Raw genomic sequence first — 25,726 nt, 5'->3', positions numbered from 1 at the left:
AAGCCAAACATTTTTAATGTTACTTTCAACTCTATATTTTTTATGTTCATATATTCTGCATAACTTTTTATTTTCAGGTTTTATCTCTATAGCTTCCAATGGCACTAGTGTCTACCATTACAGCTTGGTGGTAGAAATAGTTTTTAGTTTGTTTTCCCTATTTTTTTTTATTTTAGTCACTGTCTCAAATTTATCATACTTGAATTGTTACTGACCTCATCCATCACAGATTTCTACCATAGTTTCTCAGGGGTCCTGTCTACCTTGGATGCCACTTGCTAAATATTTCTCTGCATCTATTTGCAAGTAGGGTGGCAAATCCTCCCTTCTTTATGAAAAAAAGAGTGAGAGTGGGAGGCTGAGAAGAGAGTGAAGCTTGGACTTTATCCTCTTGGCATGTAAAGGGCAGCTTATAGGATTGCAAGTCCTAAAGTAAGCTGTGACTGGCTGGCAAAGGCTGTGTCAGTCTTCCTCAGCCAACCCACCTTGTTCTGCCTTCAGGCTGGGTTCTGCTTTCCATTTTACTTGGAAGACACAAATGTGCTAAACTACAGGAGCCTTGAAAATTATTTTGTCCGAGATTCACGTATATGCACTGCTTTTTTTGCTTGTAATTTTGAGAGGACAATAGAAGTGCTGATGTTGTAGAGTCATAGAATCGTTTAGTTTGGAAAAGGTCTTTAAGAAGATCAAGTCCAACTGTTATATATGGTTAACCATTTTATGATTGTGTAATCTCAGTCTTAGATTTGAGGAGGGCTCCAGCATTATGGAGCAGAACATAGGTTACAAGAGATTTTTTTTAGTGTAAAAAACGTCTTGAGAAATGTTCTTTGTGATCTATTGGTCACTTTCAGTTACTCAAAGTGCAGTTCTAAACAGCAGAGTATATTTTCTCTATTTATGTTCAGTAATGTACATTTTCACTTTCATGCCTTGTTTCCATTAATTCAACTGAAATGACCATTAATCTGGTATTCCTATTATCAGTATCCTTTGAAACAGACCAGATTTCCACCAGAAATCCTGATATATATGTAAGTCTTCTCCCAGTTAGGAAAAGAAAAGAAAAATGCCAAACCGCTTCGGTGTCTGTAGGTCAGCCATGTGTTCTATAAAACAAGATTTTGTGCAGCTGAGGCAAGTGAAAAACATTTTCATTAATCCATTTAAAAGATAATGGCTTTTCAAATAAGAATTCTTTTGATTCAGATCTATGACTTAATGCTTTTCTTTAAATTTTAGTACTAAGGGAGACAGTATGTGCTAACTAAGGAGTGGCTGCAAACTATTTTTGATGGTTTGACTTTAAAACATCCACCTCTACTTGCAGTAAGTGATGAGGGTAGAAAATGGTACTTAATGCTGAATGTTCTGTTCCTATAGCATTTTTTTCATCTTAGAAGGTACAGAATAAGAGTCATGCTTCTGAGGCTCTGTGAAGATGCTACAGATTTGCTCTACACTTCCCAGTTATTCTCCAGAGCCTGTACTGCTCCCTCTCTGCCAGTGTCTGTGGGACTCTGGTGTCGAAGTGACTGGTGATGGCACTGTCAGAGAGTACATGTGTAGTTCCTCCTGAGCATAAGCTGCTCCCCAGGTTCTGATGGTAGAGTCTTGGGCACCGGGCACTGGATTTGATCCAGTTGACTGCCAGAGGTGGAGATCATAGAATCCTACCCCCTCCCATGGGAAGGGATGATTTTGACTAGACCCAAGTAGCTCAGAGCTCCATCCAACCTGGCCTTGAGTACTGCCAGGGCAGAGAATCCACAGCTTCTTTGGTCAGCATGTGCCAGGGCCTCACCACCCTCACAGAAAATAATTTAATCCTAGTATCTAATCCAAACCTACTGTCAGTTTGAAGCCATTCCCCCTTGTCCTGCTGCTATATGCTCTTGCAGAAATGGAAGGCTGCAATTAGGTTCAGTCTGAAGAATCCCAATTCTCTGAGCCTTTCATCACACCAGAGGTGCTCCAGCCTTCTAATCAACTTGGTGGTCTTCCTCTGGACCTGCTTCAAGAGGTCAGCAAAGATAGGGTTTGAATGTGCTTTTCTGTGAGAAATTTTGTGAAAGCTTTGTAATGATTATACTATAGTAGGGATTTTTTTCAGCAGCATAACATGGGGCTAAATTCAGTGCAGATCTTTACATCTCTGTGTGGGAAGTGGTTTTCCATGTCGCATAAAAATGCTGGTGGTTGACAAAAGGAGTCTCATTCCCTACACAACCTGACCCAAAAAGTTACAAGATGGCTTTTAGGTAGTGGAAGGGTGCCCTTGTCTCAGCAGGATGTTGGTGAGATATTGCAATAGTGTTGGTGTCTGATAGTTTTGGCATTGTTTAGTAGAGTCTGAGTTTAGAACTTATGTCTTGCAACACTGAGGTATTGCAGGAAGAATAATGTTGTGATACTTTGAAAAATAGCCAGTATTTTCTGCAAATATTTAATTCTTTACGTTTTCAAACATCCGAAGTAATTTTAAAAATACATTGATAGTCAATATTTTTTCAATGCTTTCACAAATAATTAAGCATTTCATTATTTTAACATTGAGAGGGGTTGTAAAACAATTCCTAAATTTATTGAAACTTATCTTTTGACTTGCTTACTTCTGCCTTTGTTCAGTGTGTAGCAGATTGACAATTAACATTTGGGACCTGCAAAGTGCATCTGTCTGTATGATTATAGCTTTGGTGCACTTATTATGTGGACAGATAGTTACAAAGATACATACACAGTGTTACTATTAAAAATGTCAAATGTGTTTTCAGGTAGATAATTCCAGAATATTATGCCATGATACTGAAAGGGTATTCTGTTATTCACTATCAACAAAGAATGTGTTCAATCCAGATGCTTTTACTAGAGGCAGGTCTTTTGGAATTGAAAATGTTTGAAATGGAGTTGTTTCTTTTTGAGGGGAACTTCTCATTTTCCCTTAAGTGATTGGAAACTAAGGACTATTATTATTATTACTTTTTTTTTTTTTTTTAATTCTCCTGTGGTGGCTGGGAAGAACCTCACCTGCAATGATGTGAGTGCTGAAAAGCCAAGTGATGTTTGTGGTCAAAGCTTCCTTCATTAGAGCCCTCCAGCCTAAGAAGCAGCCAGCCTGGTTGGCTGACAGACTGAAAACTGAACATCATCAAAACTATTAAAATTCTTCTTCAGTCAACCAAATGGATGTGTATTCCCACTTCCTCCACACCCCAGATTTCCCTCTCTTTTTCCTGGACATCAGAAACTGGTCTGTCAGGCAGCATAGCCCAGCCCGACCACATTTGGACATAACTATTCAAATTAATACTAAAACACACCTCGGATGAGGTTTTCTTCCCTAGTACAGGATTTTCTAGCACAGTGTTTCTCTTTAGCAGCTCATTTGACACTGGACACCTGACCTCTGCTACCATAATAGCTGTTAATGGAAACTTCACCTCATGCAACGATAAGATGGATTTTTTGGCAGCTGTGAGAGATTATGAAGAGTAAGAACAATCTTAGCTGGAATCAGAAGAAAAGAAAGCATCTGTACCTTGAGAAACACTCAGCTGGTTTTCATTACACACCAAGCCTATATTTATTACAAAGACTAGCCAAGAGACTGAAAATGATCGTTCTCTGCACTCGGAGCAGGGAGGCTTGTGTTGGCTTGATAAATTCTTCCTTTCTTCTCACTTGTATGAGTACAAGTGACCAGAGGTGTTCAAAACTACTGGGAGTCTGCCTTGCAGACCATCCTCAGGGAGTGATCCTCATCATGGTTTTTTTTTCATTATTGCCCCCTTGTTTCTAGCTGTCTTTCCCTCCTAAAATGGAAAGTAAAGGAGTGAGGCAAAACAAAAGAGGAAAAGTTACTTGTTTCTTTATACAGCAATTTTACTACATCAGATATCAAATAAATTCATAAGTTCTTTAATGACTTTTTCTCTAGGAACCTCTTTTCCTAAGAATGTGTAAATGGTGAGAAACACCTCAGACCACAGAGAAGATCATTTAAAATTCAGATTGAGAGCTCAGTCATTAAAAGTGAAAAGCAGAAAACTTCTGTTGAAGAGAGCCTTCAGGAAAAAAGAAGAAAACTATCAATAAGAGTAAGAAAAATAGTTATTTTATTTTCTGTCTTCCATCCAAGCCAGGAAAACACCAGAGACCAAGCTGAGTTGTCACTAAAGATTAGGAGACAACAGCTACCAACCACAAAACATGTGGATGTGTCACTAAAGGCACTGTGAAGGGAGCCAAGTGAGTCAAGTAAACAGAATGCTGTGGCTGAAAACTTTGATTTAGGTCTAACTGAGTAAACATGGGGCTGAACTGTGGTAAACAAGTGTGGAGTTTTGCCATAGGTCCTTTACATCTGAAATGAAAATGAAATTTTACAAGGCAGAGGGGAAGACCCTCCAGAGCCCTTTTTTCTACTGAAATTAATTTGTAAGTTGCTAGGATGAGAGACAAGATTTGTCTTTTGAGGCCTTCCAAAAAGGATGGGAGTTAGAGGCTTCTGCTACTTGTTTGATCTGTTGCAGCTGCTCCTGGAGAAGCTTGTTCCCTTTAGATGGTAGGAGATATAGTAGTATTTTCTGTATTCTTCTGAAAAAAACTGTAAAGAAAGCATGACATGCAACATGCTTGCCACCATTACAGCACTCTGTTGTTTTTGTTAACTGCCTGCTGAGGTTTGTAAACATGTATGTTCTAGTACGGTGAAATTCAAATAATTTAGAAATCAATATTTCTACTGTTGCTGGAGGTGCCAAAATTCAATTCAAAACTTCAGGGGTGATTTAAACCCAGTATGTTCTTTCAGTGCCAAATGATGGAGAGTTAGATACGGGAACTCATCCATAGGAAACGATTCAGTGTATATAAGGTAGATATAAGGTGGTGGCAGGCAGGGACAGAATTTTCACTTGCACAACTGCAATCGAGTTCCTCTTTCCTCTCTAGGCATTTTTATATATAGGAAATGTTAACTCCTGAGATGAATTAATGCCACTTGTCTTCTACCTGCTTAATGCCATGACCAGATACCAAAGCTGAGAAATTTAGCCTTTCGCTCACATAGAAGAATTTAAGCCAGAAAACTTTATTTGATTGATGTATCTGTGCTAAAAACATTGCAAATCACCAAGCCTGATTTAATAGACTATTTTAGTCATGCTTCACAAAGGTTTTTTTGTAACATGAGCATTAAGTGAAGTAAAAAGTGACTTGAAATAGAATTAGAGTTATAGAATGGTCAGGGTGTGAAGGTACCTTAAAGATCATCTAATTCCAAGCCCCCTGCCAAGGGCAGAGATGCCACTCACTAGGTCATGTTACTGAGGGCCCCATCCAACCTGGCTTTGATCAATTCCAAGGATGTCTCTCTCTCTGGAAAAACAGACAGTTTTCAAATCAGTGGAAATTTCTTTGATTTTTCAGAAGCCGTTGCTGTAAATAATAAACAATTTAGACACAGATCTGCAAAAGCACCCAACTCCTATTAAGATGTGTTACCATTTCTTATCCATTTATGAGAATATGGACCCTTGGCTGCTGTGGTTTTCTGGCAATGGCCTAGTTAGACTTTTGAGGCAGAGATATATGAAGGAAGTTACATCTATTGGATCTGGAACTGCTTCAGAGAAGTAGCTGTGCAAGAAGTGTCTGCTGGCACTGTGTTTGAAATTGCTAAAAAGAAGGAAATTCTTTAGAGACTTCAAAGATACATGTTTTGTTTTGGTTTGGTTTTTTTTTTTTTTTAAATGGACTCCATTTTACTCTTTTGCACCCTTCTAAATTGTGGTTGGAATTTGCTGGGAGTGCTGTTGTTTTCCAGTCTATGAAAGCAGTCGGTGTATTTTTAGAACACAAGATAAAAAGCTTGACTGAGGTTTTTAAAGAAGTATGTCCCGCTGGGACAGTTGTGGAGTAAAACTGTTGCCCTGCAATAATACTTTATGGAATTGTCACGACTTTGCTGGTACAATTTATGTCAAAGTACCTCTCATATAAGTTCTACTGGAATTGTCAAACAATTATTTGCATATCACAGTATAAGAAATGGTACAGCGTCATGTTGTAGCATGTTCATGTGTAAATGGGTTTTAAGAGCTGTATTTGCTTCATAAGGGTGAATCTTATCCTGCACATAGAGAGCCAAAGTATTCCTTTAGTTTGTGTTAATTTCACATGCTTTTACCCACTTAAATGGGGCTATTTTATTCAAGGTATATTTCAAAGCTTACTCTTTATTCAAAGGCAAGAGACAGGCACCTTTTAAAGACTACATCATCTTCACTCTGAAACCATTTTAAAAAGGAATGAAGAGCTATTGAGGGTTCCCCTTGCCATCTTGCCTCCCCCTCAACCTTGCACAAAAAAGTCTAAACCTAGAAGCAATCAGAAAGACAAACCCATCCTTAAGTACAGAGGCAGTGAGACTCATTTGTGTGCTTTCTCATGTGTACAAGAGTGAATGGAGCAAAATAAAATCCCCTCACTCTTTTGTTTGCATGATGAGTTCTTTGTTTCTGCGTAAATATTTAAGAAACTTTTATACAGGCCCAAGAATCTCTCATGGCCTGATATTTGGTCTGATTTGAATTGCCAGGGTGTGAGACCAGATGTAATGAAAGCTTTGGAGTGTTCCCTTACTTGTAATTTTTGGCTGCTAGTGGTGAAGATTTCTTCAAGCAGGTGTGTGTTGTGATACCGCAATCCATGTGTAAATGTCTTGAACAGAATCACATAACAAGATCAAGCACCTCTATACCACAATTATTCCCATATATATTGGTGGTTTTTTTAAATTTTTCTTTCTTTCCAATGCAGCTGCAAGTTTTTGTCCCAGCTGCATTCTTGTGAAACCTAGAGATATTAAATTAAAAAAACAAACAGTATACTTTCCAAGGAACAGAAGCAGTTGGATTATACAAATTAGACATTCCACTAAATGGAAGCAGGAGAAGTTTAAAATTAAGCTTTCCATTTAGGAAGAGCAGTGTATTTGTAGACATGATAAAAAAATCCATTAAGTAGCTTTGGAAATGGCTGTAAACAGCTTTTGGAAAGAGGAAGGTAGAGGAAGAGGTTGTCATTTAGCATGGACAAAAGAATTAATAAGAGAATTTTAAAGTACTGTGTAATTTCTCCTACTCCTTTATTCCCCTTTCATGTTTCCCTACATTTCATAGTTGGATGATAGAACTTTAAAGAAGAGTATAATTTTTCTTGAAGCTTTTATTTAACTACAGCTGAATCTTATCAATGGAAGGAGAGGGTGCAGCAGAGAAAGTCTGAAAATCAGGGTAAATGAGCTCTCAATAATTTCTTCTGTGTTCTACAAACAGGTATATTTAGGTATGCCATCAGTAGGGCCAGCAGGACCTTTTGAAGTAACATCTCTGTGCATTGTTCCAATGAGATTATGTCTAACCCATGGCAGCCAGATGTCTTTCCTTCATTAGTGACAAACCCAGCAGAAATCAAGGCTGTAGGTGCAGGATAAGATCACCCTCAATCTTTCATGCCCCTTCACAACTGTCTGAATCACTGTGGAGAAGGAAGAAGTGATGAGTTTTCACAACATCCTTGACCCAAGTAATCACTGAACCAAGATGCCAAGACACATGGGCCAGCTGAACATGGTATGTTTCCTCCCAGAGCTTTATTCTACCCCAGAAATTCAGGAAACCACATGGTGGATGTTGTGCTTTATATGACAGAGCACCACACTCTAAGTGCCCCACCACCTCTGCCAGCTGGTGGAACGTCTGCCTCCCTGCTCTCCCCTTATACATTCATGGTCCACATTATCATTTGTATTTCTGATTCATAGGCACAGGTCTCAGAGTGTTCTGGGCATCCTTCTGTTTCTCTGCTTCAGTGAGCCACCTGATGTAACGATGTAATGATGCTCAGTTGTTCTGCTGTATTATATGTATGTATGGCCAGGCTTCATGAATGAAGATTTGGGAAGGGCTCTACCCACGTGGGTGTGCCCTTCCAGCCTATGAAGTGGATTTTTTAGGTGAGGCAAAGTGTGCACAAAACTGGCCCCACCCTTTAACTCCTAAGGTTCATCTGCTATGGCCAAGTGAGCTTGGACGGAGACAGTGAAGTCCTCAGGACTAGAACCTACAGCATCCGGTATTCCCAGGAGGTCTCCCATCCAAGTACTAACCAGGCCTGACCCTGCTTAGCTTCTGACGGGATCAGGTGTCAGGGTGGCATTTATATACAAATATCTGAAATAGGTAAGAAACTGCTGTGTTACAGTAGTGAAGGAGCAGTGACAGCTACTGAGTCATCACTTGTGGGAATATGCTCATGCCCTGTGTTATACTGGCTATCTGAATGGAGGAATTTGTAGTGAAGTGTCTAGATCATTCTCCTCAGGTATCTAATGTATAGTAAATATTTGTGACTGCAGTTTAAAGTTGACATTCTTTGAATATACAGCATGATGCCTGTTGTAAATATGAGATACTAAGAGAAGAGCTTTGTAACAGTCAAATATCATTTCATATTCAAAGCCTTCTCAACCAGGAAAAAAGCACACTTTATCTTATGTATGATTTACAAGATTTCTTGTGCATCAAATGCACTCAGGTTTTTAATGCATGCATTTGATATAACATAAGCCCATTATTTAATGCTAAATAACATAAATTATCATTCACTTTGTAAAAGAGGTACACTGTAAACCAGCTGTGCAGTAGGAAAATGAGCTTCAGATGAATTTATAAAGTGGTAACTTTTTTCCTGATAATTGTTGTCGGGGAAAGGGGAACTAATTGTGTGAAGAACAGGTTATCAACCAGCACTGACTTTGATAACGTAGGGATCACTGGGATAAAACATCTACAACTTTTTTTTTTTTTTTTTTTTGGCTAAGGATGCCTCTGTATTTAAACAGTAGAAGAAAGTGTATATACAATGCAAATAAAATAAACATAGATTAGATTACCAGTGTAGTAATCTTCCCAAATGGAAATACAGAATTGGAAGAACAGTTAAGAAAGACCACAGTAACAAATGCAAGAAATTGTGAAGGCATAAATTAATGACGAGAATCAAGTGCTCACAGATAATAAGTATCTAGTTTAGGAAACAGAACCACACAGATTTGTGATAACTAAGGCCTTTTGTAATATCTGCCAAAATGTCCGTCTGGCAAGGTTGTGTAAAGACAAAGTAATAATTGAGCTAAATCTGGAGTATAATTGGAATGTGCCAAGTAAAAGAATGATATCTTTTGATGAGACTTGAACTGCTTTCACAATTCAAGTGATGGTGAGTGAGTCAGGAAAAGAGGAGCCACGAAGAAGGCACAGCTTCAATTGTGTAAGTAGACGTGGCTCCCTGATACTTCAGCAGATCTGCTTTCATTCATATTGGCTGAAAATCTGACCCCTGGCACTTTCCGGCTTCCTTGCAGAGTGTTATTTGATTAGAAAAGAGAATTAATGATTGTGAAGTGTTTGAAGAGAATGAGGGGAAAATTGTCTTGCTAATAAATCTCGTGCATAATGCAAGGTTAGAGCAGCGCTGTTGTGACAGTGCTGCACATCAAGGATGATTCCCCCAGCCTCAGTGGAACTGAGTTACCTCAGGGTAAAAGAAAAAAGAAATATTGATACATTATGGATTTGAGTTTTATTCAGCTGTGTAAACAACACTAGCCCACTGGGCTATGCTATACTGATTGCTTTGGTTTCTATTTTCTCCTTAAATAGAATAAGAAAATCCTTCTCCAAGTTGAGTAACTAATTGCTTTGCGGAAGACAGAGATCCTTTCCAGTAGCCTCCATCACATCGTTGTTGGCAAGAAGATTTTTGAGGATTAAAAACTTGTAAGCAGCTTTCAAAAATAAATACAAATAGTGATTAAGATCAGTGGCAACCAAGTAAGAGTTTGAAGTAATATCTTTGAACATGCAAAGGTTTTTAGAATACATGTGAGATGCATCAAAAACATCTTCCATTTTAAAAAAATAATCAAACCTAATATACTGAGTGGGCTGCTTGCAATACCTGTAACTGCATTAGGGTTTGATAATGGGGAAGATGAAAATAGTTTCAATGTAATGAGTGCTAGCTAGTAGGAAAGATAATTGAGATTTTATATACTCGCTTTCACAACAGGATTTATACAGCATTATTTCTATCAGAAATCTCTACTCCAATTTTGGTATTTTGAACTGCTGGAAAGAGCACTACAGAGAGGGTGCTGCATGTGTGTGACTGAATACAGCTTTTTTCTCTAAAAGGCTAGTATGGATTTAACTAAAAAATAAAGCTCTGTTTTGTCTACTTTGGGGAGATAATAGTGCAATTACCTCAGCCTTGCAGCTGGCAGACTTTTCCCATGCAAATTTGAAGAACTCTTATAATGCTTAATGAAGATTTTGTGCCCTGATTAATTATCTTCAGGAAATAGCCATGCTGTAATTGGAAGCCTATAAAGGAGTCAGTTAACAAGATCTTTGTGGGACAGCAGCTTTCCTTGGTAGGCAAAGTTAGGCAATAGTATGCTTTCTTTAGAGAACACCATTGCAAATTTGATCTCACCTTGTACCAATTTTATCACCAAAAAAAAAAAAGATACACAAATGAAAAAGGAATAAATTACATATAACCACATTTCTAGCTTGAATAATGCCTAATTATCTCACTGTGTGAGGAGCAGAGTCCTATCTAAGCCATGTTGGTGTGCACATAGAGCTGGAAGTGGAAGTTACAGAGATTACAAAATATGAGATCAAAGAGGGATTGATGCAGTAGATTTCCAGTAGATTTTAATTTTGTTGTGATTTATTGACTGCTGGAGTATCTCCCATGCAATTCTTCACTGAATGTAGTATGTTTTGCAAGGAAGTTTCATTTGTCTTGGTATTAAAAACCCCTCTTTAAAATCTTCAGTAATCTGTCTTTGACCATTTCATAGCTTGGGATGATTACTGGTTATATATGTGATGAAATGAAACAAAACATAAAGATAGTGCCAAAATGAGGCCTATATTCAGCTTAAACAAGATCCACTGAAAAATAAATAGGTTTTAGTATTAAAGCTGTGGGTTTAATTTGCAGATTTCATGAGGAATAAGTATTTGTGCAAGTCTTTTTGCTTTTGTAATGAAGTATCAAATTGGCAGTATTCCAGGCCACTCTCCATAATACATGAAGTTGATTGTGCTGCTACAGCACTTACACTAATTTGTAGAAAACAGGATCAATAAAAAGTCCCCCTAAAATCAGAAAGGGACTGGGGGGAAGATACTCAAAACATAATTAAAAGAGCAAGCTATTTTTTGCTTTATCATTTTGGATGATTAAAGGGTGCCCATTTTCTGGAAATCCACCAGGAAATGCTGAATTTCTTTCTTTTAATTTACTTTTGAGAAGTAAAACCAAAAGAGGGGAGGTTACTTAGAGCAGAAAAATTATAACAGTGATCTTTTGAAAGTAAATAGATAAATAATCAGCTAAAGTGTCTGGGTAGCTGCTACTTATGTTAAAATCACAATTAGGTAAAAATAATGCAATCACATCAAGTAGAAAAAAGTTCAATCACTAAAACATAATCTTCACTAAAATTATCAGCCACATGTAAAGGGTTGTCCCAGGGGATGTGTGAGTTGGTCTGCATGAGCAGCACTAGGTAAACACACTAATAGTAGAGTAAATAAGAAACATTTTGCCTATGATGTGAAATTCAGTTCTGACACATTCTGGGGAATCTCTAAATCATGATTTCTTCAAAAAAAATGTTTTCTGTTTTGAAAATTAGCTTGTATCTTACTGGATGGCAGAGTATCTTATTTATTTCTTTCCCAGTTGAATGACAGAGTTAGCAGCTGAAGAGAAAGCAAAGATGGCTGGGGATTTATAAACTCACTTCAGATCTTCACGAGCCAAAGCAACTGGCTGAGTGCCCCCAGGTTGTTAGTTAAAAACTGACTGTCACAAAGGAGTCTGGAGCTCTGCAAGGAGGTGTTTGGTGTGAAGTGTGTCACTGCAGGGGGCCTCTCAGTGCAATGATCAGCCAGAGCAGGGGACCTGAGAGTGGGCTCATGAAAGCATGTCCAGATCTGAGAGCTGCATCACTCCATCGTGTTGGTGGGATGCTGCAGAATTCGGTCTGCACCCCTGTGGTTTCTTTGCATCATGTGAAGGTATTTCAGTTCACTTATACAGACCCTGAATCTTTCCCTTAATGTTCTGGCATCTAGAACGCTGACAAAAGTTCAAATTCTGTCAAATGTGGTTTTATGCATTGACTTAATTTTTAAAGTGTGGACTCCCTATTGGTCCTGTTGTTTCTTATCTGAGCAAGTGCATTTAGTGGGGATCGTAGCTCTGAATCTTGGTGGCTGTGGTATCCCCTAAGGGGTGAGAAGGTTATGTTCCTCTTGTTCTGAAGCCTGCTTTTGAATTTAGCATCCAGGAGGTTCTGGACAGGATATGAAAATAGGCTATGAGGTAGTGCAAGGTATTCCCCATTGTTATGGGTTCACCTAGGTGGGCCTAGATTTGGGCTCTGAAGTGTGGACTAGGCCGAAGCTGTCAGCTGACTTGAGCTGGGCTGAGCTAACAGCTGACCTCTCCTAGCCAGTAACTTTGTATTCCATACCACATTATGACATCATCTCCAGGGAAGCAGGAACCAGTGTGGGAGTGGTTAAGGCAGTCGCTTCTCAGCCCTCCTCTTGGGAGGACGCACGATGCTGTCCCAGGGGGGATGGAGAGGACCAGGCCCACCACTGGCTCACAGGGTACCTCAAGAAAGTAAAATGTGTTGTTCTGGGTCTCTCCTTTCTGCTTGGGTTTGTCTCCCTGGGGAATAAGCTTCTTCTTAAGTAATGTGTAGTTAAGACAGTAGAATTTGTGTGTTCGTTAAGAAGTTGAGGTGGGGAACTTGTTGTTGCAGACTTGTGTGAGTGTATATTTGTACTCTCTTCTAATTGTCTCTTTCTTTCTGTGAAAAATATATGTAGATTTAGTATAAATGCAGTTTGAAGTGTTTTTTTTTCTTTCCCCTCTCTTTTCCTCCCTTTCCCTGGTGTTAGGAGGGAAGCTTTTCTCTCTGTGCTTGGAGGGGATTGGCAGTTGCTTATCTCAAACCAAGACACCCATCCCAGCCATAAGCGTTCCTTTTTTCAATGATTTCCCACAACATGGTAAATCATTAATGGGAGTACTTGGAGTTACCCCTGGGACTGGATGGCTGATATGAATTGTAGAGTTTAAAAAAAAGAGAAAACAGAAAGACAGTATTGTTTGCATTGGGGATAAACTGAGAGCTCAAGGAAACAAAGTTTATGTTACTATGTTATTGGGCTTTCTATCGTCATCTGTCTATGATCAGTTTGGCAATTTCAGGAACAATTTAAAAAAATTTGCTTTTACAAATGGGTAAAATTGATGGATATTGGTAAACAAGAAGCTTCAAGTTGGGGTCTCCTGCCTCTTCCTCTACCTCTTTCCTAATGGTGGCCCCCAGCAGCTGTCCTGTCTGAACTGGCTCGTGGTCTGACCAGTCTAAATGCTATATTAGCCATCCAACTAGTATAAATTAACTCTTTTTGAGTCCTTAATTAATAGAGAACAATCTGTGTGCATGGAAAGGATAAAATTAGAGAATGGGGGAAAAACCTAAAGCTGAAAAAAATGGGCTGAGTGGGGTAAAGTGAACCTATTACACACAAATGCACAGTAAATCAGGGCTCATTTTGGATTTACTTTATTATGGAAATGTGAACTTTTGACATTTTACATGAAATTCCAATATTTATAGACATTTACTTATATAAATAAACTTGCTCTCACATACCTATGTATTTAACATGCTTAGGAATTACTCTGCTGCACAATAACAAGAATTTTTTTTAATTCCACAGTTCCCTTCCATATATCAATCTGACCCCAGCCATAAAAATAGTGGTTAGTGTGTTTTTTCCTACATATCATGTGTTGCCCTATAAGAACAAGCCTTTTCCCTTTCCATGTCCTATTGTCCCAGTATGTGTTTAGTGCTGCCTTCCCTTTTGTCCTCCCATACTCCCCTCCTTCTTTGCATGCTCCTGGCTTCCTTGTGCCTCCAGCAGCCACCACAACTCACTGTGCTGAGCTGATTTATCGACCTGTAAGTGGTAGGAGTGAAGGGTGAAGGGAAGTGTGTGGGGGAAATGGGATGGTGAATGGAGAAGAGGGTCCTGTGGAAAGGGCTGAGGGAAGGAATCTGTTCCTACTGCCTGGAGCCAGCTGCTTTCTGCATTAACTTGTACATTATCTGAGGGTTATCTCTGTGCTATTCTTCCAGGGGATGCTGGTTTATCTGAGGGTGGATGATATATGGAAAGCTGGGTAATTCATCTTTTATTGGTTAAACCAGTCCAAATACTTAATGCAGAAGATCAGACTAGAAGATAATCATAGTTCGGATTGTTCCAGTGTTAAAATCTATTATGTGTTGGGTTCAATGCCTTTTTTAGCTGCAAGAAGATAATTTATAACATTTAGAAACTCTCATGTTTTGCCGTTTGCTGTCTGTGACCTTTAGCATATGTCAAACATATGGCAAATTTCTAAATGCTTAAATTGTGTCAGCAAGGTACTATATTCCTATTATTTAACTGTTTTTAACTGCCAGCTGTGCCATGAGAACACTGTAGATGGACCATTTTCTACTCACTTAACTATTAAGTAAAATAAATTTTTCCGTATTGATTTGCTCACGTATTCGCTTTGTTTCTGCAGCAGCAGCAGCAGCAATAGATCTGGTAACAGTAAAATATTTGAAAGCAGGAAAAATTACTTTCTACTCAAATAAAAACCAAATCTCTCATATTTCTAAGTAATCTGATATAACAATACTTGTGAAATACTTAGTTTACACATAGAATCGTTACAAGGTTAAACTTTCAAATTATTTTCTCTTTCACACTGTGTGCTGTATTTAGACTGCTGTTTAACAACATTTCACTAACATTGGCTAACATGCATTGGGTGACTGTTTGCAGTGTATCAAAGGTGAAGGGACTGGAGCACAAGTCCTGTGGGGAGAGGCTGAGGGAGCTGGGGTTGTTTAGCCTGGAGAAGAGGAGGCTCAGAGGTGACCTCATCACTGTCTAGAACTACCTGAAGGGAAGTTCTGGCCAGGTGGGGGTTGGTCTCTTCTCCCAGGCACTCAGCAATAGGACAAGGGGGCATGGGCTTAAGCTCTGCCAGGGGAAATTTAAGTTGGATATCAGAAAAAAATTTTTTACAGAGAGAGTAATCAGGCATTGGAATGGGCTGCCCAGAGAGGTGGTGAATTCACCATCCCTAGAGATTTTTAAACACAGATTGGACGTGGCGCTGGGTGCCATGATCTAGTAAATGGACTAGAGTTGGACCAAGGGTTGGACTCGATGATCTTGGAGGTCTTTTCCAACCCAATCGATTCTATGATTCTATGAAACCTGACTGCGAAACTGTGCTTTAGCACTTTATTTGGAACTGTAAATACTCAGTTCTGAGATCAGGCTCTGGGACATCCAATGCAACCAACTAGAAATGAGGCTCTGAAGTTAGGAGATGAAGAATAAAGAAAAATTAAAACAAATGAACTTCATGGTTTCATGAGACTCAAACAGTGTCCCTCTTGTCCCTCTCTTTTTCTTTTTTCTTTTTTTTTTAAGATATATATACATTTTTCCATTGATTCACCTAACCTAATGATTTCCCATTATTTTTCTCTTCATGTTCTGTGGCTGCAAAGAAGCTGTTGACCTGCTAATTTATTCCTTGTGTTCCGTATGAATTTCATCTGTTGCCAAAAATTGCGCTCAAATGAGGGTAGTCAAATGAGAGCATTTTCACATCTCTCTTAAGCACCCTGCATGTGTTCTCCTTTAAAAATAATAATAAAAAAGCCTTTCTTTTATTAGAGTTTTTTTTTAAACCCACAGAGCTGTGAAGCTTACCATAATTTGCAGAAAGTTTTATGACTAGGAGTGGGTGGGAGGAGAAAGAAGAGAAAAAAATAAGCCAAAGAAAGGTGAGGGGGTATGTCAATGAAATAAATAAAGTGAGACTATGGCAACACTTCCCTGAAAATGCTGTGAAAGGATGCAAGAAGTTCTAACAACATGTTTCCCAGGTTCCACCAAGGTAAAATTAGAAATAGTCTTGGCAGTTGGTAAACAGAGAAATTGCCATGTGTATTTCCTTAAAATTTGAATATTTTTCTCTATAAATGGAATTAACACCTTTCATTTAATTAAGACATTAAAATCAAGAATATGTTTTTGCCACACATTTTCTGATTAAATATTGAATAGCAAAAATTAGAGGGATGTTAATTAGACCAAGAAATGTGTCTGATGCAGAGAAATATGTGAAGTTTTTCTAGAAACTCGTATAAATAAAGAAGTGTAAATAAATAGTGGCCTTTTGTTTGAGATGCCTGTCTGATGACTTGTACTGGTTGTGCTTCATTTGTGCCAATAGGACATCAGACTGGAATTCTGTTTTAATTTTAATGCTAATTTTACTGTGAGAGATTGTATCACAGCAGCCCTTCCCCAATAAATGCAGCTATTACTTTTGAAAGTAGTGGAAGGCCTAATAATCAGAATTAAAGAAAATACTGTTTCTTTCCAAGGAAAACGTTAGGAACTTTTGAAAAAAAACAAACCAAACAAAACTTATAGTAATATTTATCACACTGTGCTTATAAATACAAGTTACCCTCATTGGTATGGGACCCAAAAGTATTGTCAGAGGGAAGGAAAAAATATAATTTACTTTCAGTAGCTTTTCATGTGTAATAAAGTTTTGCATCAATGTTGAGCACTTTATGACTGGCAGCAAGAGCTAAAACCTTCAGCAACTTTGCACCTTGCAATCTGCTGATGAGGCATCCAAAAATTAAATTGTCTGAGATTCAGTGGAGAAAAATAGGGATCTGTAGCAACTACAAAAGCTGCTCAAGTATGTAGAAGTCTAAGGTGTGGGGACAGGGAATGTTGTAGCCAAACGTACTTCTTGAACAGGGGAATTCCTACCACCCTTTCTGCTGGCTAACAGTTTTTGAAGTAATTTCAGCCTTTTCTTCTGGAAGCACGAGATGGATTTTAGTGACTCTAGTGGAACCTTTCCAGATGTGGTGGAAATGAGATCACGTACTGGGCCTCCTTTTATAGCTCAGGTGATATACAAGATTGCAAAACTTACTCAAGAGACTGTGCCAGCTCAAGAGGGTTGCTTTTTGTTTTTTTTTTTTTGTAATTCCCCCCTCCTCCCCACCCCCTAAACATGTAATTGTCTACTTAAAGTTTGCTCATGCCAGGTCATAGACCTTCATCATTTGCAGGGAAACCTGTGTAGGCCTAATAACTCCCAGTGATACCATATCACCCTCCAGTTTCACTCCAGGAGGTGCCTTTCCAGCTGCACAGCAGGTCACCCAGAATGCTCAGAGTTCATTTTGGCTGTACACACAGCAGTGAAGCATCCATATGCACAAAGAATGACAGATAAAAGAAATATCCAGGTTTGCTTTGGAAAAAACAAAAATATCTTGATTGTCTTGTTGCAGGTTCACCGCCAATCTGTGAGCTGATTTTCTTTCCCAACATGACACACTTTCTGTACTCTACATTGTCTATGGAGATCTATATGTAGTTTTCATTTTATGATTGGTAGAACATACTTAAAATTCATTTAGCACGTTTTTTGCCTAAAATGACACTTTAAAGATTTGTAATAAAACTGATGTGGGCTGGAGCTTTAGTTTATGGGGAAAGGAATTGCACTATGGGACTTCAATACTGAAAACCTATGGGGGTTAAGTTTTGAAGCCACAAATAAGATCATTATTATTCATTGGAGGCAATTTTTTTCAACTCAGAAAATACTCATTTTCTCTATGAACTCAAAACTAGGGTCCATGGATATTTTATTACTTTCGTAAAAAGAGCTTTTAAGAAAAGTGCAGCACTTCTACATATTCACTGTGACCATTTTTTTTGTTACATCATAAGGGCATGATTCTGTCTCATAGCTATATTGGAAGGGCATGGGATTAAATCACTGGGAAACAAGTGGGAAACTCATGAGGTAAGTGACTCATGGCATAAAGACAAACCTGGTCTCTGAGGAATGTGGCCACCAATAGCAGCAGTCATGGGAAAGTTCCAGGAATAATAGTGGTAGCCATTTAAATAAGTGGAAAATTGTCCTCCATTTTTACAATTTCTGTCCCTTAGATGTCTGCATTTAATAATCACATTCTAGTATTCTCATTATTACTCATGAAAATAGTACAACTTTCTGGTCTATTGAGAATGCAAGTAGGGCAATTACTTAGATAAAGACATCTTAATATTTTGCTGGGACAAACTGCCTTTTGACAGAACAGAAAATGCAGGAAATCCTCACTTCTGAAAAACCCAAGAAAAACGTTTCTCTAACAAATTTTTTTCTTCTTATTTTTTTTTTCCTCCATCCCTACTGTAATTGACACCAAATGTTCCTGGCAGCAACTGCCTTCCAATTGGTTCTCGCATTTTTACCATGCAAATTGAACACTACATTTCTCTCAAACTGTGTTTTAGTATGAGGGAAGCAGTTTAGAAAACAGCTTGACTTTTATTCTTAAAGGCTCTTGGTGGGTGTCATTTTGACTCGCAGACACTTTTTGAAGACAAGGTACAGTTATAAAAGAGAATACATTTTCCAAGATGACTGAAGAAAAAAACCTATTTTAATAATACATTGCTATAGTTCTTAACAATTCTTATTACAAGAAAGAGTAACCCACAATGGAAAACCGTGTAAATACATAATCCCACCTTAAAAATATAATTGCCCCTGGGAATTAAAATCTCAACCTATGCAATGAAACCACAGGGAATGTACCTCAGTGAAAATTTAAGGGCCTTGACATTTGCCTAGTGCATACCCACATAATCTCCCAGAAGTACTGAACAGGCATGCCAATGTCTGATCACATACATCACAGTAAGGCTTTTTAACATGTTGTGCTGGTTTGAAGGTGAACCAGCAAGGGAAAATGAACTCACCCCGAGAGAGATTATAAGTCAGAGCTAAAATTTAATAATAATATTATTATAACAACACTGACACACAAGGGAAATTGCTTTCAACTCACAATACCCCAGCAGTATAACCCAGTGTCCTGGGGCACAAACCCAAGGGGGTTTGTTTGCCCTTGTGCTGAGACCCCTGTGGCTCCCCCAAGTCCAGAGCAAAAGGAAAAGAAAAACCTGTTGGTGCAGGCGAGGGCTGTGGTCTGGGCGAGAGCGGGGATCTCCTCCTGTCAAGGTCCTGCTGCTGCTCTGGATCCGATGAGAGGTTCCTGAGGTCTTCTTACCCACCCCTTATGTACCCTCAGGGAGCTCTCAGTCCCTCCCCCTGGGCGGGGACTCACACAATGGGCGATTAACTCTGGGAGCCAGGGGGTGTTGAGCTGTTGATGGCCCATTAGCAGCTCTGCCCCCCTCAGGCTGGGTGTGAAGGTGATAATGGCTCCCTGGGCAGCTGCTGCTAATGGCCCATTGACCTTGGGGAATGAATAGAGGGGGTAGAATACACAGCTTTGATCACCCCCACACAGGGTTAGCTGGTCCCTCCTGCTGAACTAGGACACATGTCTAGTCTAGGCCTTGAAAAGCATTAAATAAATTGGTTAAAGATGAAAAATTTCAGTTATGCTTTTTTCTTTGTTTTATTCATTACAATTCTTTTTTAAAGATTGAGGTAACATACTCAGAAAGAGATATTTCTCAAAGATGAATAGCATCTTAATTTAGTGTGAAAAAGCAAGCAAGTTGATGCCTTCACTATTGTGTAAATCAGTGAAAGTTAAGTGTGCTGTGTTGTCAACCAGTGCTGGTAAACTTACTGATGGCTGGCTTTGGATATTTCTGTTATTTTTTTTGTTTCTCTTCCTGTGAGAAAAATGGATACAATATTTAGAAACTTAAAAAAAATAAAATCTGTCTCTCTTTTGCTGCTTACTGTATAATTAGCTGGAATTTAAGGATATGATACCTGATGGACTCCTGAGACTTCTGTCTCAGCTTCTTAGATTAACCTATACCTGCTCATATCTTCATTTCAAGTAAGTCATCCTTAGCTACATCTGAACTATGGCCCTCTGGGTACTTACCATAGAATCATAGAACAGTTTGAGTTGAAAAGGATCTAAAAGATCATCTCATTCCAACTCCCCAGCCATGGACAGGGACCTTCAACTAGACCAGGCTGCCCAAAGCCCCATCCCACCTGGCCTGAACACTTTAAGAGTTGGAGCATCCATGTTTTCTCCATGGAACATGTTCCAGTGTCTCACCACTTTCACAGTAAAGAATTTCTTTCTAATATCCAACCTAAACTCCCTTTCAAATTAAAGTCATCACCCCATGTCCTTTCCTAAAACATCATCTTATCCCCATATGACTACAAATGGGGAACATACCAATGTGAACTTTCTTCATACTTCTCATATATTGCCTCCACACAAAGCAGAACAATTGACAAGGCGGTACTGTAGGCTTGGAGTGTGCTGGAAATTTCTAAGATCAGGAACATAATACCCTTTATGTGCAGGTTAGAAATAATAGGCATAGAGTTTTTGTTGAGTTTTCCTTAGGAGGTAAGACTATGTCCCTTCTGATAGATTCTTACTGTTCATCATCTGACAATATTTTGCATTGTCAGACATTCTCATCAAGATGGTACTTTCATGCATACTAGAGTGCTGTGATTGACAGAAAACTGCTGGCAGACATTTGAAATAATAAGGCATCCTGTGATCTAGATTTTCTTAAATTTGCTTAGCCCACATGCAGAATTCATTGCCATTGAGAGCTCCACTGCTAATTGCCAAGATTGCCCATACAAGGTTTAGGAACTATGTTGGAGGACATGTCCAACAAATGAGCATGAGACACACATAGCAAATTCACTCTTACCTGAAGGATCATTAGAGCTGAGAGAATGTCTCTGGTATCCTTCCTGCCTACCTGCTGCACTGAGCACTGCTCAGCTGGTGAAAACATCTAGCCTTTAATTTCTGAATTAATTTAAATTCTCTTTTCTTCAAACAGTCTGTGAGATAGCTCTGGACTTTTTCTCCCCACTGGTTTGATTGAAACAGATACCTGACATCCTGCAAGAATTTTAGAGTGACAGGATTAGTGGTTGGACTGTGTGTTGGTAAATTTTTCTGCTTGACTGAATCCATTATTGAACTAGATGTATCCCAGATTTTATTCACGTCCTGTGATGCTTCAGGAAATTGTTTTCCACAAGGAACTCTATAATCTCTATAGTAATTACAGACAACATGACCTAGTTATTGGATATTAATGTCACTGCTAAACTAGGCTGGCTTTGGTTTCTAGACAAATTCATAAATAAACTAATTAGGAATAGTTTCTCCTGTCAATATCTAGCTGGCGATGAGCAAAAATATAGGAAACATACTAAAAGAAGTCTTCTCTGTAGACTTTGAAGGCACCATATTCCTTGATCTCCCATTCATCTTTATTCCCACTGGCAAGGAATTCAAGCACAACCCAGTCTCCTACTATGGCGTGGAAAGCTCCTGGCTATGGATACGACTGCTATTAATTCTTCTATTGTGGCATTGAACTCTAACATGGCATTAGAACAAGAAGAATGGATGGATTGTTTGTATCAAATCAGATAGTTAGGTATACATTTTCCTTTTTTTTTTCCTTTAAACTCTGAAACTTCAAATACTTTTTCAACCACATGTATGTGATTTGCACCTATTATTTTAGCTTCCTTTGGAAAATGTTAATCCTTCTTTTTCCCAGCACCTCTGGGCAAAAAACACAGGACTAGTCTTTTAAAATGGCTATGTTCATTCCTTCTAAGTCAGTATCTCAGCTATGGCAAACAAATGGGGAAATGCCAAGTAGGAGCCTTGAAGTCCTTCGACACTTGTTTAGATTTCAAAACTTGCATTTATAATTCTGATCTTCTGTCTTAAAGTTTCAGAATACAGAATCAAACAAAATTTATGGCTATCTTTCATTCTAAATGTTAAAATACCCTCTCTTCCCTGACTCAGTGAAGCTACTTACAGCAAAGTGATTATCAGGCATTAAGAATGTCTAAACTGTTAAAGGAAATGTTGAGTTCAGTTATGTCACTCTCCCATAGTTACTGATGTTTCTATTCATTCAAGAAGTATCTCTAAATTCCTCACTGAAAAAATTACACTGACTTTTTTCTCCACCTCCCACAGCACATAAAGTTATCTTTATCAGATTTCCTCAAAAACAACCCAAAACCCCCCAAACAAACAAACCAAACCAAAACAAAACAAAAAACCACAACCCAGAGCAGGCATCTCATTAATCGTATTTCTGGTTAACCTTTTCATGCTTTAATTCTTAACAGGTCTTCTGAACGTGATGAGCTTCTCCAACTACTAAAGCTTCTCAAAACCATCTCATCAACATTTTCCCATTTCTTTTGCCATGATAGCAGTAAAAAAAACAAGTGAGTGAATAGCAATGGTTTTATGGCTGCAATTACTACCTACCAGGCTGCTTATAATAATTTTGTTGCTTTTATTGCTCCCTTCTTGGGATTTTTGAAGCCACTTTTTTCCCTGCTGTAAGTTCACTTTCTGGCAGATGACAGGGGCTTTCCTGGCACACATTCAGGAGGCCAGAACTTTCTGTTTGTTTCTAATTTCTATGAAAAAAATAAATATTTTAGGGGTTTCTGGAAGTACAGATTTGGGATTAATTTCTTAGAAGTTTTTTTTTTTTCTCCAGTTGGAGGGAAACATGTTTTTGGGTATCAGTGGGGTTTGGGTTTGTTTTAGGCAGGGATTAGATGCCCCATCTCTGGAAACATTTGAGGTCAAGTTGGATGGGGCTCTGAGCTACTTGATCTAGTTGAAGATATGTCTGCTTATGGCAGTGGGTTTGGACTAGAAGACCTTTGAAGGTTCCTTCCAACCCAAAACAACCTATGATTCTATGATTGCTGTTTCTAACCAGTTCTGCTTTTTGGTATTTTGTTGGATTAGAAACCTCAGTTAACTCCTAGAAATTTAGTCTTCTGGCTTTGTTAGAAAAATTAATAGAACATATAAACAGACAAATGTATTAGAATGGAGATTCTGTAAGTATGTTACAAGCACTGTTTGATTCTTTCCTTTCTGTTGGAATATTGTTAAGAGCAGGAGAGAGGGGAAAATGGTCAACTTTGCAACCTGGACAATAATGCATTTTAAATACAATAGCTGAACTCTCCAAAACTCCAGCCTGATTTTATTAAAGGACTGTAGCAGGATGTAAAAATCAACACATTAAACTATTCTGGTTTCTGGTGGAAAAAATTATATATTGTGGATATACAGGCAGAGTTTTATTCTGGTTTGTATTATCCTATTGTAGTGAAAGCAAGAGCATATCATTAGATCCAGGTAATACTTTCTTAGTTAATCTGTAGGCAGAGCTCTGTCTCTTTAACTCACTCCCCATAAAAAATTCAGAGCAGTGTTTTAGTGTTGTGTATTTTGTTGTAAGTACACACTGCCTCATTCTCCCAGCTGCTGGGAGATTCTCCTGAAAAAGCTGCCTATAAATAGCACAAAATGCCTTTTGTCCTGTTCAGAGTTGCACAGATCAGAAAAAGAGACTGAGAAAGTTCAAGAATGCAGAGATATTTTAGCATCTCTATTGACATTATATATGATTTTTCTTAGGTTTGTTTTTTGGCTTCTTTTAAGTGTTATGGTGATCAAAGTCAATTCACCTACTGCATGGTTCAAGTACAAATTAAGTGTTGACATATCTTGTCAGGATTGGTATTCCCAAACATAAAACAGCAGTGGTCCTTCAAGGATAATCATTAGAGCCAATTATGCAAACACACCAGTTCTCCAGTAAGAGCATAGTGTCAGGCAGATATAACAAGTACAAAAGTACAGTGAGTGGCATGAAATAAGTGGGAATTCTAGCAAGAAGAAAACCTAAGGTTCACATCCTAAGCACTGAGAGGAAAGTCGATTATGCAGAGACTGGATGGAAGAAAATGCAAGAAGTCAGAAGAGGAAACTAGTAAGCCAGGAGAATAAATGTGTGGGCTGGGGTTTCCCACAGTCAGCAAAGTCCTTACTAAGTGAGAGCTGCTGGTCCATGTTTCCTCTCCATCTAACAGAAAGCCCAGGCATGATGCTGGACATCGCTTACTCCTTTGTTGTTGTTGTTGTGGAGGAAGATGAATTAAATGGATGTAACTGCACATCAGAAAGGGTGAGCTAAAAGCCTCTTTTAAAAAAATCAGTTTCATCCAAAACTGGTGTCATCTATCTGAAAATAGCTATTACAGCTCCCCTTGTTCATCATGTGCTTATGGCAGTCTGTTTAAGAATCCACATCCATTTGCATTGTGGTTTTGCAGGGTTAGTGTCACTAAACCTTGTCAAGAAAACAGGCTTTGGGAGCTGGAGGAAAGGGAAGGAGTGTGATGGTTCTCCTGGTTACTTGTTCTGCAAACTGGACTCAAAATGAATGTGGACTTTCATGCTTCATGACTTATACACTAGTTGCAAGGATTCAGTAAAAGGAGCTCAGCTAATAAGTGTGCAATCTTGACATTGGTTCTGACTGACAAATGACAGTGCTGGGGTGAAATTAAAGGCACTTAAGTGAAATCTCTGCTTTTTGCTCCTTTTAAGTTAGCAAGGAAAAGGAATTGTTATCAGTTTTGCTTCGCAGAACCGTAAATTTGAAGCCTTCTCTTCAGAAAGATCATTTTTCTCGAAGGAAATATTTCAGCTGCTTTCACTTTACACCTTAAAACTCTGATCTGACTTGTCCCATACTTCCTTTGGAATAGATGTAATATGTTATTTTTAGAGAAAACTGAAAAGTCAGATCTCAAAGTATTTAAAAATATTTTAGAGATTGATCCCCAGTTGGTGTGTTTAATCAAAATGTTTATTAGACAATGAGAATAACTTTATTCAGATGCAGTTTTTTTGAACATGTTTGCATTAAGGGAAAAAGTGTGCAAAAGTATGATCTGTTCATGCCTAATATTAAAAGTTCAATTTATTAGAAGCATATCAGAATACATACTCAGTTGAGCCAGTTCAGCTAATAATGTTACAGAAAACTTCAGGGAAAAACCCAAACCTGACCCAATATAGCTGACTGTCTCTGACCTGCACGTGAGATCATCTAAAGATATTTCTTTGGGGAAATCTGTTATTGGAGGGGCAAATGAAATTGAAATCCTGCAAAGTGTGAGGATTGGCCACAAGCAGTTCTTGAGCAGGACAATCCAGGGATAATTTCTGTTTGCAGATGTTACATGAAGGGAACTGAGTATTCAGTGACATGTTTTAAGGTTCCAGGCAGGGAGAATGGGAATATTTTCTGCTGAAGAATTTGGTTAGGGCTTGTAATGGGGAATTTGGCAATACTGTGTTACACTTACGTGAGCAAACCACAGATCTAGGTGTTTGAGTGATTTGGTTCACACATAAAATAGAAACTCATTTGAGCTTCCACCAAAATTGACCTTTTCCTAACCTTAATGCTATATAAAACTGCTTTGTTTTGGTTTTGTTTTGGGGGGCTTTGGGGGAGGGGTTGTGGTTTTTTTCTTTAAGGTTCTGTGTCTTGGTTTGAGATAAGCAACTGCCAACCCCCCCAAGCACAGAGAG

Source organism: Pithys albifrons, chromosome 5, assembly GCF_047495875.1.
Source record: "Pithys albifrons albifrons isolate INPA30051 chromosome 5, PitAlb_v1, whole genome shotgun sequence".
In the NCBI taxonomy this organism is placed as follows: domain Eukaryota; kingdom Metazoa; phylum Chordata; class Aves; order Passeriformes; family Thamnophilidae; genus Pithys; species Pithys albifrons.
Note: the sequence above shows the minus strand (reverse complement) of the source record.